The following is a 20,714-nucleotide window of genomic DNA, read 5'->3' on the forward strand; positions in this document are numbered from 1 at the left end:
CCCTCTCTCCTTCCTCTCTTCCCTCCCTTCCTCTCTCCTTCCCTCCCTCCTTCTCTCCCTGCCTGCCTCCCTGTCCTCTCTCCTTTCCATTCTTTGGTGATTTGAAGGAGTGTGGTCCCTCATAGCCTCATATATTTGGAACCTTGTTTCAAAGTTGGTGAGCTTTTTTCTGGGAAGAAGTAGGAGGTGTGGCCTTATTGGAGGAGGTGTGTCATTGGGTTGAGCTTAGAGGTTTAAGAAGCCCATGCTATTTCCAGTTACTGCCATTCTCTCTCTCTGTGGTTGTCTTAACAGGTTCGATGTCAGTCAGCTCCTGCTCCAGTGCCATGCCCTGACTGCCAGCCTGTTGCCAGGCTTTCCATCATGATGGTCATGGACTCATCCTCTGGCACTCTAAGCAAGCACCCAATTAAATTTTCTTTTTATAAGTTCCTTTGTCACAGGGATAGAAAGTAACTTGCTGAGGTTTGGCCTTTTGCTATGTATTGTAATGCTAAATACTGGCCCCCTAAGGCTTGGTTGCCCCCAGGGATGAGAGAATCTGCACAAAGACCCCAAGTGACATAGACCCAAGTGACACTTTGTAACTTTGTCCTCCAAGTTATCCCTGATGGCTGAATATAAATGCCTACAGCTGGGCAGAAGAGAGATGGGCAGAGTGTTTTGGTTCCTGGGCTTGGGGTTGGAGGCAGGGACCATGAGGGGAGGAGGGGGGAGGGAGAGGGAGAGGGAATGCAGGAGATGCCAAGGGGTAGACGAGTTATGAAAACATGGCCATGAGAGCTGACCAAATGGGGTTAAGAGCAGACGAATTGGAACATAGCAAGTTATAATTTGGGGTTGTTGATAGGGAAATAAATTCTAGTAGCATAGAGGTTAGATAGCTGCCTAGCACTTATGTGTAAGGCTTATTATAAATATAAACATTCTGTGTCTTTTATCTGAGAGCTGAATGATCAAAGGTGGGTTAGAAACCCCTGACTGAAATTAAATAATCACTACAACTGTAACTAAGATGCCTTCCTTCTTCCCTCTTCTCCCATTCCTTCCCTTCACAGTTTTCCTCTTTCATTTTTTCTTCCTTTCTCCCACCCCCTCTCTTGCTTCTTGTTTCTGAGTCAACAATAGCCACATTCTTTGATGCTGATCTGAGAACTCCCATTCATTATAAATAAGTGAACTTTCCATTTGTAGGTGTGGACTAGACAAGTTAACTCCTAAGATTCTGTCAACGCCTATGACCAGGCCAGGGCTAGCGAGCAAAACACCACATCCAATAAGTACTATTCTGTGCAGCTATGAGAGCCCAAATTGCTTTCTGCAAGCATTTAAAGGTGTGCTAGTGGTCTCTGAAGACAGTATTTTCTGACATGTCTAGTTTACATGATCCAGATGTCAGTGTGTCAACAGTCACGTGGCAGCACAGGCTGCCCCCCTGGTTAGATATTGTTTTAATGGTTTTCACACCATGGTGACAAAATTGAATACCTGTGACAGAGACTGTGCCCATAAACACTGTGATAGTTACTATGTGGCACTTTATAGAATATTGCCAATCTCTAAACAATCAAAAGTGACTGAAAACATAATTTTTTTTTTGATCATTGGAATGGCCTACTTGTTAATAATACATTGTATTTAGACAAAGTGCTTATTAAATCTTGAAATTTTGTTATTGATTGACTGATGTCTGTATGCATCTGTGTATATGCATGTGTGTGTGCACATGCACACAAGTACATATGCATATTTGTGTACATGTTTGTGAATGCCAGAGGTCAATCTTGGGTGTCATTTCTCAGCTGCCGTCCCCTTCATTTTTGAGACAGAGTCCCTCACTGGACCAAAGCTTACTTGATTTGGCTAGATTGTCAGGCCAGGGACTTGTTTTCCCAGAGCTGGGCTCACAGATGTGTGTCATCACATGGGTTCTGGGGATAAAACTCAGATCTGGGAAATGCAAATTAAAACAACCCAGAGATTCTACTTCAGGTCAGTCATAATGGCTAAGATCACAAACTCAGGTGACAGCAGATGCTGGCAAGGTTGTGGAGAAAGAGGAACACTCCTATATTGCTGGTGGGATTGCCAGCTGGTATAACCACTCTGAAAATCAGTTTGGCGGTTCCTTCCGAAATTAGACATAGACTGCCTGAGGACCCAGCTATACCACTCCTAGGCATATACCCAAAAGATGTTCCAACATATAACAAGGACACATGCTCCACTGTATTTATAGCTGCCTTATTTATAATAACCTGAAGCTGGGAAGAACCCAGATGTCCTTCAACAGAGGAATGGATACAGAAAATGTGGTACATTTACACAATGAAGTACTATTCAGCTATTAAAAACAATGAATTTATGAAGTTCTTAGATAAATGGATGGAACTATTAAATATCATTCTGAGTGAGGTCACTCAGTCACAAAAGAACACACATGGTATGCACTCACTGATATGTGGATATTAACTTAAAACCTCAGAATACCCAAGTTATAATTCGCAGACCAAGTGAAGGTCAAGAAGAAGGAAGACCAAAGTGTGGGTGTTTCAGTCCTTTTTAGAAGGGGGAACAAAATACTCACAGGAAGAAATACAGAGACAAAGTGTGGAGCAGAGACTGAAGGAAAGGCCATCCAGAGACTGTTCCACCTGGAACTCCATCCCATGTACAGACACCAAACCCAGACACTATTGTGGATGCCAAGAAGTGCTTCTGACTGGAGGCTGATATAGCTGTCTCCTGAGAGGCTCTTTCAGAGCCTGTCAAATACAGAGGAGGATGCTAGCAGCCAACCATTTGACTGAGCATGGGGTTTCCAATGAAGGAGTTAGAGAAAGGACCCAAAGAACTGAAGGGGTTTGTAATCCATAGGAAGAACAACAATATCAACCAACCAGACCCCCCAGAGCTCCCAGGAACTAATCCACATACCAAAGAGTTTACTTGGAGTGTCCCATGGCTCCAGCAGCATATGTAGCAGAGGGTGGCCTTGTCAGACATCAATGGGGGGAGAGGTCCTTGGTCCTGGGAAGGCTCTATGCCCCAATGTATTGTAATGCCAGGGCACAGAGGCAGGAATGGGTTTGCCTGGTGGGTGAGCATCCTCATAGAAGCAGGGGGAGGGAGGATTGGATAGGGAGGTTCTAGAGGGGAAACTTGGAAAAGGGGTAACATTTGAAATATAAATAAATAAAATATCCAATAAAAAAATGGAAAAAAGCCCTCAGCTTCTTAGACCTTCCAGCAGGAACTACTATTAGTGGTTTTCCAGGAGTCCTTTGGGCCTTCAGCATTTGATTGACATCCCGCCATATCCACTCTTGTGGATTGAGCATCTACTGAGCTCTCAGTCTCTCTTGTTTGCAGACAGCCATTGTTGAACTACGTAGCCTTTACTGTGAAGCCAATATAATAGTCCCCTTGTAATATATACATTATATATGAAATATTTAATATTTAATATCAATATATTATAATTAATAAGCCTATTATATATTATATGCAAATATATTCATATTATTAGTTTTGTTCCTCTAGAGAACAATGACTAATAGGGATATTTTCTGAGTGCCAGCTCTAGTACAGCCTGCAAAATTACGTGGATTGAACACACAGACACTTAATGTTTGTCTTAGCAGAAAAGGGCAAGTTTGAGCTAACCCTATATGAGCCACTCACAGTAATTTTAAAGGGGTGTCTTATTTTACTGGGGGATGATTTCTCTGCGTTCTGTGGGTAGATCTTTTTTATTACACCGTATCCCTCAAAGCTCACAGCCTTCTTTCAGTAAGTCCTAGACCAGTTATTCTCAACCTTCCTGTGCTTTGAAGTTAATACAGCTCCTTATGTTGTGATTAACCTTAGCCATACAATTATTTCATTGGTACTTCATAATTTGTAATTTTGCTTCTGTTATAAATTGTAATGTAAATATCTGATACTTTGGATATCTGATATATAATACACAATATTGTTGTGACCCACAGATTGAGGACATTAATGATATTAGATCATTATTGCTGTATTTGCATTGTCCAGGTGAGATAACTTCGAAATTCAGGTGTGACTGGCCTACTGATTATGTAGCCCCAGTCTCCCAAACTGTTCTTCCTGCTTTCCAGGACAACTGAGGACCTGCGCTTCTGCAGTGCCGTACATGCTCTTGATAGATTTGGGTTTCAACTTCCAATTCTTTCATGTATAAGACAAGCAACTTTGTACATGGACTTAAGTGTCCTGGAGCCCACTTCTTTCACTTGGAAGACAAGAGTAAGTTATCCAGAGATCTTGAGTAGTATTAGATGGTGATCTTGTGTCATTCCCATTGCTGTGAAAAATGCAACACAGGAGATTAAAGTGTTTATTTGGCTTATAATTCTATCATTTTGGAGAAGTCAAAACAGGAACTCAAGGACCTTGAGATCATCAAATACCCAGCCAAGAGCAGAGGGATTAAGCACGTGGTTGCTTGATTGCTGTTTGTTAGCACTCAGATAGCTTTCTTCACTCCTAAACATTCCAAGGCCCAGACCGTGAAACACTACCATCCACGATCATGGTAGGTCTTCCCACCTCATCCAATAATCAATGACAATTCCCCATCAACAAGCTTACAGGCTGACCTGCTCTAGATAATTTCTCAATAGTGATTCTCTTCCCAGCTGATTTCAGGTTGTAGAAACCCAGCATATGGTTTTATCTTCATGGAAAAACACATACACATGCATACTCAAGTATATACCTTCGCACATACATTAACTATGACAGAAATCATTATGGAATCTAGAAAACAAGAAAGCTATCCAAAGTTGTTATTATTTTGCGTGTATGTCTAACTACGCAGCCCAGGCTGGTTTTAACTTAAAATCTTTCCACATCAGCAAGTTTTTAAATTAATTAAATTTACTTTTTGACATTTCCCCATATGTATAGAATTTATTTGAATTGCTTTCACTTTCCCCTGACAACAACTCCTTCCACAAACCACCAGTCACTGACACAGCAGTGCTGTGTGGATAAAGCATATGGTAATGAACCCATTGAGAAGCAGCCTCCGATGCTTGCACCACGTACAATGTAGGTCAAGGGTGGACTATATGGCTGTTCTTTTCATCCGAGCTGGAGGTGAAGACTAATGATACAAACTGTGTTGGGTGTTAGCTAGGTGACAGACACTGTTCCAAGCACTTTAGAGGAATTATCCCATTGGATTCTTGCAACCTTGTCTATTTTCAAGGTATGTAAATAGGTATAGAAAGTTGCATGACCTGTCAAGATAGCACAACTATCTGAGAAAAGAGGCAAACATGAAAATCCTTGTCACTGAATCCTACTGAGACCGACCTAAATGCTTGGTGATTTTTGTTCCCAAGAATTCTTTCTAAAATCTCTAGGAGAAAAAAAAAGCCCAGATTTTAATGATGTATTTTGACTTAGGCATGATGCTTTAGGTCTCGGCTTTCTTTCTTTGTTTGCATGTGTTGCACAAATGCATTCATGGGGGTATGTATTACATACATTCGCAAGCATGTGTAGAGGCTGCATGCTACAAGGCGGTGTTTTCCCTTGATCACTCTCCCATGGTCCTTTGTGAGGCGGTTTTTTTTTTTTTTAAAGCTCATTGATTGGCTAGCCAAGGAGAGTCACAGATGTTCCTGACTCGACTTCCCCAGCACTGAAATTACAGATATACTCTGACTGCCATGTGTGGCTTTCCTGTGTGTGCCAATGATCTGAACTCAGGTCCTCATGCTTGTTTGGCAGGTACTGTACCAGTTGAGCCGTGTTCCCAGCCTCAGCTTAATTTCCTTAGGGAGACCTAATCCAATTTGAAAGAAGATAATACATAAGGTCGTTTAAACACTAATTCATTAGCCATATAATTGTCCCTCAGTAATAAAACCCTGTCTCACTTTGTATTGTATGAACCTTCATTTCCTTGTGGAAGGTGAAGGAGGAGGTGGGAGGTTCAAAGTGAGGAGGCAGATAGATGAGTTGAGAAAAGAAGTGGATTTTCTCTGAAGTCTAATCCACTATTTCGGACAAAGTTGGCTTTTGTTTGTAATTCAGTTTTTAGGTATTTGCACTGAGAAATGCTTTTGGTGAGGTTGTGAGCAGGAGAAGGGTAGGGCACATTGCAAACTGTTACTGACTGTGAGGCATCTGTATGGTGCTTTTGGTTATAAGAGACCGATGGTCAAGGTGTAGCGCTTGAACTACTCACTTCAGCCAGGGCAGCAGTGGAGGTAATGAGAGACATGAAAGCTGAAGCTATGAAGGACATTAGTGTGGCTTGATGTTTGATTTTATGTCATAACAACTACTCTGTGTTTGCCAACAGGATCAGGAGCTCTCTCCCAGTGGGTTTGTAGGACGCTGATTTACCCTGGTAACACAAAATCTCAGGAAAGGAGTAAACTCATTCCATTCTGTCAATAGGCACACATTTTGTTTATCTATCCATCTGCTTATAGACATTTAGGATGACTGCACTCTTTTGCTATTATGAGGGATGCTATGTAAATGTTTGTGTACAAGTCTTTGTGTCTTATGTGACATTATTCCTGAGGAGACATGAACAAGCATTTACTTATCCCAAACAGGGCATTTGACAGCAGATCACAGAAATGGTTGCGCCAAAATCCAACTTGGTGAACCAATGAGATTTTCGCTGTCACTTACAGGAGAATAGATGAATGGATACCTATGGGAGAATAGGTGGCTCAAAGGCATTTCCCTTGATCTCTCTTCACCTTGCCTTTGAGACAGGGTTTTTCACTGAGCCTGGAGTGTGTCAGTTATACTGGATGGCTAGCAAGCACTGGCAGATCTTCTACTGTGCCGGGATGTTCCTCAGTGCTGGGATTACAGGCATGGGCCATACATTCTGGGGCTTGGACTCAGGTCCTTAGGCTTGAGTGGTGAGAGCATTTTCCCAGCTGCACAGGATTCTAGTTGTTCAGCTTCATTCTTCCAGATGGGACTAACTCCATCATAAACTGAAGCTGCCTCCAGTTGCTCTACATTCCTGTTCCCCTCCCCACACTCCTCTACTGAGAATGTGTTTCCCACAACTACTGGGACACGAATCTTGATCTTAGGCCCCAGGGAAGCAAAGTGCCCACCCTGGAGCCTTCCCCCTGTTTTCACTGTAGTTGTTTTCAGACACACCAGAAGAGGGCATCAGGTCTCATTATGGATGGTTGTGAGCCACCATGTGGTTGCTGGGATTTGAACTCAGGACCTTCAGAAAGGCAGACAGTGCTCTTAACCACTGACCCAAATCTCCAGCCCTTTCCCTCTGTTTTCAATTAGGAAGCAGTCTTCCTTAAAATTTCTACACTCTACCTGCCGAAATGAACCATGTTAATAATTAATCATACACAAATTCACTGAGTCTATTTCTTGGCTGATGGGTTGCTCTTTCCCAATCATAGAAGCCTTAGGTTCGCTAAACATTTATTTTATTTTGGAGACTTACTTAAGTAGCAACACTAACAGGGAATTGCTAGTGTGATTCTGTGAGTGTAGCCAGGATTGTCTGCAAGGAAGAGAGGAAAGGAAGCCTTAGGGGGGCCCTCAGCATCTGCTATGTGTTAACTGCCATCTGCCAGCTCCAAAACTCACGTTGAAGATCAGTCTCTAATGTGTGGAATTAAGAGGGTGGTGCCGAATTCCCCCAACTGTAGAAGCGGGACCGTTAGGAGATGATGAGGGTGCATAAAGTTGTCTGAGAGGTGCCTCCATAACCGAATCTCGGTAACCATATGAAAAGAAGGAGGGCTTATTTTGGTTTATACATGCTGCTGTGGTCATCATGTAGGATGACCTTCACGTGGTCAGCATGAAGGTCATCCACAGAGGTAGGCCTTAGCCAGAACAAAACAATCAGAACTTCTTTCTTTACAACTTACCCAGTCTGTGATATTTTGTTATACACATCAGAAAATAGAGTATTGCATACAGCTTTTTTCCCCCCTGAATCATCTCTTTTCTTATCATCCTTACCTGCCAGGAAGCCAATTTCTCCCTCCTCGATATCCCCAGTTTATACATGTCCTGTGGCTTTCCCTGGGGAGACACAAACAAATACCTGCTCACCCACATAAGGCACTGATGATAGACCAAAGAAATGAGTCCACAAAAGACTAGCTTAGTGAACCAGTGAGTTTACTAGAGTTTATTTACAAGAGTGTGAGTTTTTCTTTAACATTTTTTTATTTTTACTTTTTTTTTTCCTGAAGCTTGTGTGATTCAAAGGCACAGTACCAAACACCCATGTAGCTTGGATTGTGAAGAAGGAGAGCCAGATCCCTGATGCTCAACCCATGTAGCCTGGATGATGATGCAGGAGAGCCAGATCCCTGATGCTCAACCCATGTAGCCTGGGTGGTGATGCAGGAGAGCCAGATCCCTGAAGCTCCTTCCATGACTTACAGGCAGCTGAGCATGTTTAAGAATCTCTTCTCCCCCACAGTCATTACCATTTATATAACCTTAGGGAAGGGTCTTATGACTTTTATAAGATTTAGGAGCTTCCTGAGACTTTAAGTTGGTTTAATTTTTGAATCTCAACAGAATGTTTCAATTTGAAAGAAATATCTACACAACAATACAACTGACTGGTCTGTCTTTACCACACTGAACACACTGCATTCTGATTGCTTGGCTCCTTGGCTATCTTCTTCTACTGGCTCAAGTGTCTAGGGAGTAGAATCTTATTTACCTCTAAATCTTCAATGCCTATCAGAGTGTTGTCCCACCAAGAGGAACTCAAACAACACATTCGATGAAAGCACTGAACATGGCTATCTCTTCTATCCCATTTCTTCTCACACCAGGTAGATCTGTGGCCAACACTTGTAACATTTATGGTAGGACACAATGTTTAGTCAGTTGATTTTATCTGTAATATCCAAAATTAAAAAAATACATCCCCAGCTTAGAGAAAAAAAGCAGCGAGGGCAGGGATTACAGATAATAGTGTCTGGGACAGGATAGATTTGGGGGTGAGGTCAAGACATACTTGAAATAAATTTGTGGGATCCAAGGACAAAAAAGACTGGCTACTTTTCCATGGTAGGTCTTTTAGCAGGAGGCAAGATCCATAGTGCTACAATCATAGATGCTCAATAGGGAATACCATCTGGAGATGCAGGGAGTCCCAGGGAGCTAGGTATGCCTGGAGACAACAGATATCTTCTAGATATATGCAAGGGGTCCAGGAAGGAGAATAAGATATGACAGCACATCTGAGATTATAGACTGAAGCATTATCAGTTGGAATCAATATCATTCTTAATTATTTATTATTTTATTATTTTGTTAGGTTTTTATTTTTTATGTTTTATTTATTTCTTATGTATGTAGGGGTGTTTGCCTGAATGTGTTTCTATGTCCATGCATGCTGGTGCCTGTAGTCTGGGAGAGAGAGTCAGATCTCCTGGAACTAGAGTTATAGACAGTTGTAGGCAGGTTCTGGGAAGCAAACCTGGCTCCTCTTTAAGGTCCCCTGTCTTAACTGCTAATCCATCTCTCCTGAAAGATAGAAAACTCAAAAATAGAATTGTTCATCTAATCTTGTTGCATAAGGAGTCAAAAATATGAAACTGAATTATATTTAAAAATACTTTAAGTTACATTAAGTATACAGGTCAGCTTCAGGCTAGAAGTTTGTAAGAACTGAAAACACAGGCTGGGGAGATGCCTCAGTCAGCCAACTGCTGCTGCACAAATACGAGGACCTAAGATTGCATCCCCGTAATCACCTAACAAGTTGGACATGGTAGTGTGCATCTGTAATCTGCGGAGGTAGAGGCAGGAGGATTCCTAGGGTTTGATAGGAGTCAACTGACCAAATCAGTGTATGCTGTAAGACCCTATCTCAAAGAATAAGGTGTATCTCTGATGCTCTCAGGCTGCTAGGCATTAGCCATGGTTGTCCTGAGGGAGCCAAGACAATGGCTAGAGACCTAAGGTGCCAGTGATGCCTAGACCTGGCTTCAAAATCACCTGGACTCACCAATATCCTTTGGCTTCAACCTCCGTAGTGCTGAGATTTGGCTGGGAGCATAGGCTCAACTTCTGAACACACTGGAATTCCTCTTAGCAATAAAATCTGCCGTGTGTGTGTGTGTGTGTGTGTGTGTGTGTGTGTGTGTGTGTTTTGTTTAAGAGGTGGAGAACAATTAAGGAAGACACATTCTCTGCTCTCCACCTAGATATTTAAGGCACTCTGGCCAGCCCAAGTGGCAAGCATGGCTCGGGCAGGCCCTGACCTTCTCCTCCATTCCCTCTGCCTTGGTAAATTTGTTAGATCACATTCCTAAAACTAGCCACCAAGGTCTATTGCCTTATTTGGCCACTTTCTCCTTCTGAGGCTGACTACCAAAGTCCAGCTATCAATGTATTGAAGTCCAGCAATCAAAAGCCCCATTTGGCTTATTTAATTAACATGCCCAATTAAAACTGAACACCTCATCCTAACCCTGGGTTCCCCTTTGTATCTTTTAAACCACCATTTGCCTATATGCCATGTCTGTCTCCTTTCTATCCAGACACAGTCTTTGTCCCACTCCAGGACAAATACTCTTCCTACCCCTCCTTTGTACCCTTCCCCTGTCCTCTGTCTCCTGTCTTTGTCTCTTATCCTCTGCTTTCTGTCCCTCTGGGGGAATTACATCTCCTTTGTGCTGAGAACTTGGTCTTGGGATCCTGAATCGATACTATTCCTTACAGACATGCATCCCTCCCCCTAATACAGAAACCCTGGAAAACCCAGTAAACGAAACTAGAATCAGCAATTAGAAAGGTGTCAGAAATTTAGGCTAAAATTGGGCAGGGGTCTAGTGTACTCCAGGACCCAGGAAAGTCAGAGTCTAATCCCTGTGGTGTATACTGAAAGCCAATAATGACACAGAAGCTGAGCATGGTAGTGGATTTGCCACCTGAGGATTTTTAAACCTCCAAACAAATACCTACTAGCATTTTATAAGCATAACAGCAGAGAACCAGACATTTTCAACAGCAGCCATCACACCGACAAAGAGGCCCACCCTGGTGCTGTCGTGGTGAGGATATTGAAATTACTGTTGCTCTAAAAACTGAAAACAGTGCCAAGCACTTACTTGCCTAGAGTCAGGCAGGCAGCTGGAAAACTTTGTTTAATAAGTCTAATCATTAACTTTTTCCCCTGGGTTCTCTTGGGCAGATTCAAGAGTGTTTGGAGAAATGGATGCCAACTTATACAGATAAACACCTGTATACTGCATAAACACACTGAGAGTAATAGCCATATGCCGACTTAAATATAGATGCCACCAACAACAAAGTCCTTTCTCTCGCTCATCTATTATTTATTTATTATATCTACACATCTGTTTCTATGTATCTATCATCCATCTCTATATCTGTCTGTCTATCTATCTGTCTGCCTGTCTGTCTGTCTATTATTCATCTCTCTATCATCTATCATCCATCTCTCTATCTTTATCTAACAATCATCTATCTACTGTTCATCTGTTATTTTCATTCACCTATCATCCATTCTTCTGTATATTTGTGATGCTCTGAGGACAACACCCAGGATATGACTAGCCCAGTACTTATAGAGTTGTGAGCTCATGAGGAAGGTGATATAATATCTACTCAAAAGAGAATTGAAGAAGATGGTTTAAAAACTTAAGGATGATGTTTAGAAAGAAGTAATATTTCTATATAAGTGTGCTTAACCATACCTACTCTTCCATTTACAGACAGTTATGGGGTAAAATTTATTCACACGCCCTTCACCACCAGCACTTGTTCATTTCTGCTGTGTGTGTGTGTGTGTGTGTGTGTGTGTGTGTGAATCCAGAGGTCAGTGTTGAGTGTCTTCCTCAATTGCTTCTCCACCTTATGTTTTAGGGTAAGGGTCTCTGACACAGAACCTGGAGCTTACCCATCCAACTACACTCGCTGGCAGTAAGCCCCAGAATCCTCTTGTCTCTGCCCTTGCAGTGCTGAAGTTATGGGTTTGATACTACAACACTTGTATGTGTGTATGTGTGTGTGTGTGTGTATGTATGTATGCATGTATGTATGTATGTATGTATGTATATATGTATGTATTTGTTCCCTTTATCATAGACACTGGGGAACCAAGCTCAGGTCTTCATGCTTTCACTATAAATAGCAGATTGATGGATCATCTCCCAGTTCCTTTCAAGTCATTAAGTTTATTATTAGAAAGAACCATAGGGTCAGTTCCTAACATGATTTTCCTGAACCAGAGAGGCAGCTGACCTGCAAAGATCCTTGTGCATGTGTGTGGACAAACTGGGTGCACCCCTGCTTCCATGTGCAGGTGTCCCCTATTTTAGAGAGAGTCAAGTTGTTGCTCTGCCTGTCATCCTGATGTCACAGATGTGGAAGCAGCAACTTAGGAAAAAAGTGACCTTCTTGAGGGTCTCTGAGCTCAGTGTTAAAGGACCCTCATTTTTGTTTCTGCCTGAGAGATATAACTTGTCTCATGGGCTCAGTCTGGGGCTTCCTGGATGAGGGGGGACAGAAAACTGCAGCTCAATAACTCTTCCTCAGTCAGCTCTCAATTTGGGACTTTGGCAGCAGTGTGACTTCTAAGAATACCAGAACCCTCTGCCTTAAAGTGAGGGCATAGATGTATTTTCCTAAGCCAAATTGAAATGGATTTTGGATTATCTCTTATTGTCTAGGAAGGTCCTCCTGTGTCACTTGCTTTGACCTCTCCTACTCTCCCAGGAGCTAGAGTCACCTCTGTGTGTAACGATGCTCTTAATGCCTTCCCTCTCTGACCAAACAGACACATAGCACACTACACCAAACACTCATTCCTCTTGCCCTTTGTCTGGCGTCCAAGGCACAAGCAGGTCACCCTGCCCTTACTTCTTACAACGTGTGAAACCTAAAAGCATTAATTACATATTTTTATTTTGTAAAAATGTAAGAAATAAAAACATTACAAGTATACCTATTTACCTTCTGTCTAGATGATGATGACGGTGATTATGGGTTTTGTTCTTTGAGACATGATCTCACCATGTTGTCCAGACTGGTCTTGAACTCTTGAACTCAAAGGAGCTCTGTCTTAGAAAATAAGGTTTAGACAGAATGATTGATGGAGATACTCAGGGTTGACCTATGGTCTCCATATTCACAAACACACATGTGGAGCCCCCAACACACACGCACAAAATCACACATGGATATGGTAGTATGTACCTGGAATCCTAGCACTATGGAGGTAGAGGAAAGAGGATCATAAGTTCAACGCTATCCTGGGCTACCAAAGGCACTATCTCAAAAAATATTTTAAAAGAAATAAAACATAGAGTTCTTTTTTTTTTTTATGTTTCCCAGTTCCAACCTTTCTTCAAAGGCAAGTGTTGTGGTATCATCTTGTTACTATTATGTAACTATTTCACATTTATTATATATCTATACACACAAAAAAATACAAACTTGAAAGACAATAATTCATTATGTGTGAGTTAAACTTAATATTTAGCATAAATACGATTTGTGTTTGATAATGATACAAACTTTTGTTTATATTAAAGTTTAAAATTAAATTTATGATTAACTTAATAAAAATTAAGTGTTTATATAAATATAAACCAACATTTATATACTTGCTACACATAAAATGTGTGCATATATTATAAATTGTGCCATATATAATGTATACTCTTAGTATCATGGTATAATTTTCCTTTGATTTAACCTCATTGAATTAGAATTGCTTATTGCTATGACAGAATATCGGACGAGAAGCAACTCAAGGAAGAAGGGTTGGTTTTGGTTCACGGTTTGAGGGTAGTTTGTCACAACTGGGTAAGGCATGGCAGCAGGAGCGTGAGGCAGCTGCTCACACGTGACCACAGTCAGGAAACAGAGAGGTAAATGCTGATGGTCAGCTTATTTTCCTTTTTATTGAGTCAAGGACTCCAGCACCATGGGATGGTGCCATCTATGGTTAAGGTGTGGCTCTTTACATCTAAATTAACCCAATCTAGACAATCCCCGATGCCTATCCTTGGACTTGCCCACAGGCCAATCTGATCAGGTGAGTCCTTTCTCAGGTGACTCTGAGCGGCGTTAAGTTGGCTGACTAAGACTTATCCCTTTGGAGATCCTAGATCCTGTCCATTTGACAGTCAACATGAACAATCACAATCATGCCTGTTTTGCTTCTGTTTCTATTCACTCTGGTGCCTGGTATGTCTCTTCATTCATTTGAACTGCTCTGGCATCTTCCACTGCAGGTGTATGCCATCAGTTTACGATTCTCTGTGGCTTGCATAGGATAGATGTTAGAAAGTTCTCATAACCGCTGACAGTGCCACCACATATCTTCCCATGGAAGTCTCTCATGGTCACGTACGAGGGATTTTAGGATAGACACCTAAAGGTGGATATTTCTCTTCTACCAAGGGCTGTCAAATGTTTCTCCAAGAAGTTGTGCTTGAATGCCCTGCAGAGTGGCAGAGAGTGCAGCTTCTGTATTTCTGTGTCCCTGCTGGCACTGAATCTTGTCTATCTCTAAGTTCATTGCCAGCTGGGTGGATGTGAAATGTCATTTCACTGGTGGTTTGTCTGTCTTCCTGACTATTCATAAAGTCAACAATCTTTCATGTTTATTGGCCCTCTGGGTTTCCTCCTCTGTGTGATGCATTTTTCCTAGCTTTTGTCTACATTTTTTTCTTGGGTTATTTATCTTTTCCTTATTAATTTGTAGTAGTTTTTACTACTTTGTTTTCAAGAATTCACAATGCCCCCTGGGCTGACTTGTCTTTGAGTTGCTTCATAATGCTTTATAGTATAGATTAAAAAAATTTTGAGAGTTTCATACATGTATACAATGAAATATGATGATACACACTTTTCAATTCCCACCACCACTCCCCCTGGATCATCTTCTCATAAGTGTTCATCTCCTTTCTTGTGTGCCTAGTGCCCATAGAGGCTAGGAGAAGGTGTCAGATTTCCTGGAGGTAGATTAACAGGTGGATGTGAGCCATCCAGTGTGGGTACTGGAATTGAACTTGGATCCCCTAGAAGAGCAACAAGTATACTTAATTGCTGATTCCCCTTCCTTCCACTTGTAAAATAATTCACCAAGTCCACTTAATTCTGCCATTTGTACATGTGTATGTGGCCATCCATTGAAACATGTAGAATCTACTAGTGGCTATTAGGTAGATGTCTTAAAGTTTTTCCATGGCCAATTTTTTTTTAAAAAAATGAATTAATTGATTGATTTATGTGTGTACACATGCATGCGTGTCATGACTCATGAGTGGAGGTCAGAGGACAACTTGTGGAACTTGATTCTTTCCTTCCACTGTGTTGGTCCCAGGCCCAGGGATTGAACTCAGGTTGTCAGGCTGGGTGACATTTCCCACTGAATTCTCTCCCTGACCCTGTGGTTGGATATCTATGGTATCCTTATGTTATTTGCATTGTATATACTGTTTACGAAATCTTCCACCTGCACAAGCACAGGAAGCACATGCATATTCTCCCCCACACCCCCCAGCACATGAACCATTCACTGTCCTTGTTCTGTCCTCAGTGAACACAGGCACTCTTCTGATGCAGGGTTTAAGAAGGAGAAGTTGCTCCCACCACTACAAGAAATTAGGGGCAGGGAATTAGGAGACATTGCAACCCTGGGAAGGGTGAGAGGACTGGCCTTTAACAAGGTAGGAGCACAAGCTTGATAACAGCCTTGGTACAGTCACAGCAAGGGACAGGGGGTTCAAGAAGTACCAACCTCAGACCATATCAACCCGACCGCCATGACGCAGATGTCCTGAGAACCAGTAGTTCTCAGCCTTCCTAAAGCTGCAACCCCTCAATACAATCCCTCAAGTTATGGTGACCCACAAGCATAAAATTATTTTTGTTGCTACTTCAGAGCTGTACTTTTGCTACTCTTATGAATCATAATGTAAATATCTGCTATGTGAGGGTCACGGCCTACAGGTTGAGAACCACTGTTCTAATTTCTTGTCTCCAGGACTCTGTAGACAATGAAAATCTCCTTAGCTGTCCATCTCTCTAATACGCGCAGGATTCTAGCACAAATGAGACAAAGAATGTTATTTTACACACACACATACTGTTTGGGCTGAGTGGTACAGATGTATATGAGTAAAGTTACACCTTTTGTTTGAAATTGTATCTCTCACTAGCATGGGACATCCCTATATAGATTGAACTAGCAAGCTAATGAGCTTCCAGGGCCCTTTCTTGGCCTCCCATCTCTAAGTGAGAACAACTAAGACATTACTGACATGTGCTTGATGTTTTTATGTTGGCTCTAGGGATTTGAACTCAGATGTTTATGCTTCTATGGTAAACAGTTCACCAACTGAACCTTCTCTCTAGCCTTGGAAATTGTTTGTAACTTATTAAGATAGGGCTAGGAGAACAGGAGTGTGAAAATGGATGCCTAGTTTCTAGAGAAGGCAAAAGGAGTAGAGAGATATGATTTTCAAATGCAAGCTTTGTGGATGCCACAACCCTTCCGTTGTTCCAACTGGAAACTAGGTATGGGTTTTCTCTGGGAAACAGCTTTCAGTTAGACAGCAAGAGAACCTTCTGTACTGGGGCACAAGCAAGGAAGGATCTGAAGCTAGCTAAATGCATGCATGCTCTTGAGAAATATCAAGCATGAACATATTACCCTTTAATGCTGACACCACACCTCGGCTTCCTTTGTTACTTAGGTTTTCATGGTGTAACTATTTGCTGAGTAAGGGATTATCCTGTGCACATGAGGTACCAAGTGACATCCCTGACCTCTGCCCACTGCATGGCAAGAGCACTCCTTTACCCTCCAGAAGTATTGTAAAAACCAGTGTTGACAGACACGGTGTAGGTGATGTGACTGGCCATGCATGAGGATAATTGATGTAGTCAATACACATGGACAGTATTTCCTCATGTGTAAGAGTATTTATAATAGGCATTTGGGGGCATGTCATGGAGATCCTGTGGCTTTGGAAGGATCAGACCTTTCACACAGTCCAAAAGTTCACAAATGGTGTATGTTTTGGAATGGGCCAACTCAGGGCCCTCGATTGGGCCTGGGAGGTAGTTGAGCTGGTCAGCCTGTGTGTTCTCCCTTATCCCCATCACCATGGGGAGCTGTCCAGCTCTGCTCTGTTTAGGCCACCCAGTGCTGCCATCTTCATGATACAGGACAACAACAGGATAACTGGAGGAGTCCCTGTGAAAATCTAATATTAATGGACCGTGAATCAGACCAATGGCTTATTGTAATGAACATTTGAAAGTGATGATGTATGCACAGGTGGGGTACATCATGAGATACAGTGTAACACACTACACTATGAAAACTTCCACAATGGGATGCTTTCATGCTTTGTTTTCCTTGTTTTCTTTTTGCTAGTGTGTAGTTTTTGCTTGCTTGCTTCTTTGTTTGTTTTATTGTTGGAGGGGCATTTCAAAGGCAGAGGGTGGATAAGAGGAGACCAGGAGATGACTGGGACTGGGGAACACAATATGAAACTCACAAAAACCAATGAAAAGTTTTTAAAAAAAGAATAAAAACACCAAGCTTATATCCTGACACAAGTACACAATTGTATTTTAGTCAGCTTCAGAAGATGTGTAGACACATATCATAGTAGTCTTAGAATATTGTTACACTTTGTATACAAAGTACATTTTACACTCTGATTCTAGTTTTAAATATTTAATCAATTTATTTTTTAAAAATTTAATGGATAGGTAATGGATAGGTTATACATCATACAGTACAATGCAGTATTTTGGTACATATATACTATGAAATGATCAAATCATACTGGTAAGCAGACCTAGCACCTCAAATATTGGTTGTTTCATGTTTAATTGCTGTATATTCATTGTACACATTGCTAGGTCTCATAAAGACATTTTCTTTAACATATATATTTTGATGATATTCAGCCCCATACTTTCTCTTGTACTTCTGTCCACCTCACTCCTGTTAGTCATATATATCATATATATAACATATATGACATAAACAGACATGTACCTATTTTATATATCTATAAAATCTAGGATTTATAAATGAGAGATTAAAGCACACAGCATTTGTCTTTCTGAGTCTGTCCTATTTCACTTAATATGACGATGTCCTGTTGCATCTATTTTCCAGGCAACAGCATAATTTCATTCTTTTTGTAACTGAATAAAACTCTATTGTGTACATATGCTACATTAAAAAAGATCTATTCGGTGTTGATAGGCACCTAGGGTGGTTCCATCACTTAGCTACTGTCAGTAGTGCAGCAATAAACATTGACATTCAGGCATCTCTGTAGTATGTTGATTGAGAGTCTTGAAGATATATTTTATTTTCATTCCCTGTTGCTCTGATAAAATAACCAGACAAAAGTGACATAAAGGAGACAGGGCTTATTTGGCTCATGATTCCAGGTTACAGTCCACCATTTCATGGAAGCCAAACCAGGAACATAAAGAAACTGTCCACACCCTATTCACAGGCAGAAGCAGAAAGCAATGCATGAGTACTTACAAGCTCAAGCTGCCTTCTCCTCCATTTTTAGAGTTTAAGATCCTCTGTCTAGGGAATGGGCCTCCCACAGTGGCGGGATCCTCCTACTTCAATGACCATAATTAGAATAATCCCCCCATACACATCTAAGGGCTACCTGATCTAGACAGTTTCTCATTAAGACTCTTTTCCCAAGTCATTCTCCATTGTATCAGATCAACATTAACCATCACAAGGTCTACACGCTCAGGCATGGTGTAGACAATCCTTTGGTAGCACTAGTTTATTTATGTGAAGAGCCTCTATACCAATTTCCTTAGTGAGTGAATTAATTTACATTCCCAACAGCAGTGTATATCCCCTCCCTGAATCCCCCCGTCCAGCATTCTTTATTTGTTTCTGATGGGAATATGAATGCATTCCAGTCCAGAGAAGATAGATTAATGTGGTAACCATGGTTATTTCTGAATAACTACCAGGGGTTTGTCCTTTTTTTTTTTTTTAAACATCCAATTTAGTACAACAAAACTGTGCATTAAATATGTGCCATGTGATAATTGAAAAATTGCTGTGGTCACTGGGGAGAGAGTAGGAGAGAATTACATTTCTAATCCACCTGCTCGCCCCTGGCATGGTACCACCTACCTCCCCATCCTCATGCTCCCTTACCGACCTGAAATACCCCGTGATGGTACTTGCTAGACCATTCGGTGCTGGCTGAGCTGGAGTCAGTCTTGGTTCCAGGGCCTGCCTGGCTTGGGCAAATTGTTTAAGCTCTGCAAATATATGTTTTTCTATCCTTGCCAAGCAGAGCTAACCTTTCAGCATGGCTGCGAGGGCCAACGGGGGTGACTGATGGCACATCTGACCACGATTAGTCTCCAGTGCTCTGGCCTTGGTGGGGGCTGCCCCTGCTTTTATCAGTTCCAGCTTGCTTGTGGTGATGACCCTGCCACCGCCCCTCTGTTCTGTCTCCCTTCGGAAGGAACGTTAGAGCAGAAGGAAAGGATGATGCCTTCCAGCGCCAGGGACACAGTGAGGAATGCTGAGGGCCCAGTGCTTCTGAGTAGCTGGCTTCTCTTTTTTTCTTGACAGGGCTGCTGACAGGCCCTTTAGCAGTACAGAGGCTAATTACTCGCCAGGAGTGAAAGAAAATGTGCTGTTTGGTTCTTCGGGAGTTTCCCAGCACAATAAATCACAGCCATGGTCCCTGGCTTCATTTGATTTAATAAAGATTTTCAAGAGAGAGAGAAAAGAGTTTTCCTTGGTTTTATTGAAGAGTGTTGGTCATTTGTGCCTCCCGTTTCATCAAGAGCTTCTCTCTGTCTCTCTGTCTCTGTCTCTCTCTTTCAATCTCTCTCTCTCTCTCTCTCTCTCTCTCTCTCTCCCTCTCCCTCTCCCTCTCCCTCTCTCCCTCCCTCTCTCTCTCTCTCTCTCTCTCTCTCTCTCTCTCTCTCTCTCTGTACATGCTCATGTACTCACAGGGAAATGGCAACTATCAGGTGTCCCGGTCTGAGCTTTTCTTTCTTGCTATCTGAGACACAGTCTTTCACTGAGACTGGAGCTAGGCTGGCACCCCACCAGCCGAGTAACCTCCTGTCTCGGTCCCCACCTCCAGCCCTGGGTACTGTGTATAACCTTGCCCAATCCTTTAAGTGGGTTCTGGGGATTCAAGGTCAGGTCTTTGTTGTCCTCTGATCCCTCTATCCAGTCCTTGTTAAGGACTCTTAATTGCATGGAACCCACTCCCACAGCAAGTGACACCTGGTACTTCAGAGATCCATAGTCCATGGTCACACTCATGTTCCCATTTTCCTAGTGGACACTAGCACACTTGTTTTTTTGTTTTTGTTTTTGTTTTGTTTGTTTGTTTGTTTGTTTGTTTTTTGTCTAGAATCCCCAGTACCTCTGTGCTAACCATCACCCCTGGTTCCTTAGGTTCCTAGGCAACTGATTTCGGTGGCTTGTCTGTGATGTCATCATTGTCTCCTAAAATAACCCTATAGTTGCTGGTGGGTCCCTGGCCAACAGCCCAGCCATTGGTGAGGAGCTTCAGAGATTTGTAGTACAATGGAAATTTAGAATGGAGGAGCTTGAAACTTTGAAGTGGTTTTTGTTTATTATAAAACCAGAGAGCTCCCAGTTAAGATCATCTGAG

The 20,714-nt window shown here is 41.9% G+C and overlaps 1 long non-coding RNA gene across 2 annotated transcripts; it reads right to left on the minus strand.

The window, feature by feature from the left end:
• Positions 1-4,006: 4,006 nt before the first annotated feature.
• LOC116098085 lies at positions 4,007-19,572 on the minus strand. 2 transcript variants are annotated; one of them, XR_004121691.1, is made up of 4 exons: positions 19,375-19,572; positions 13,000-13,103; positions 8,014-8,076; positions 4,007-4,333 (listed from the first exon to the last, which is right to left on the minus strand). It is a non-coding gene; the product is annotated as an uncharacterized LOC116098085 (long non-coding RNA). The 2 variants fall into 2 exon arrangements; XR_004121690.1 differs by having other exon boundaries at positions 19,230-19,572.
• Positions 19,573-20,714: the final 1,142 nt, after the last annotated feature.

Source organism: Mastomys coucha, unplaced genomic scaffold, assembly GCF_008632895.1.
Source record: "Mastomys coucha isolate ucsf_1 unplaced genomic scaffold, UCSF_Mcou_1 pScaffold1, whole genome shotgun sequence".
NCBI classification, from domain to species: Eukaryota; Metazoa; Chordata; class Mammalia; order Rodentia; family Muridae; genus Mastomys; species Mastomys coucha.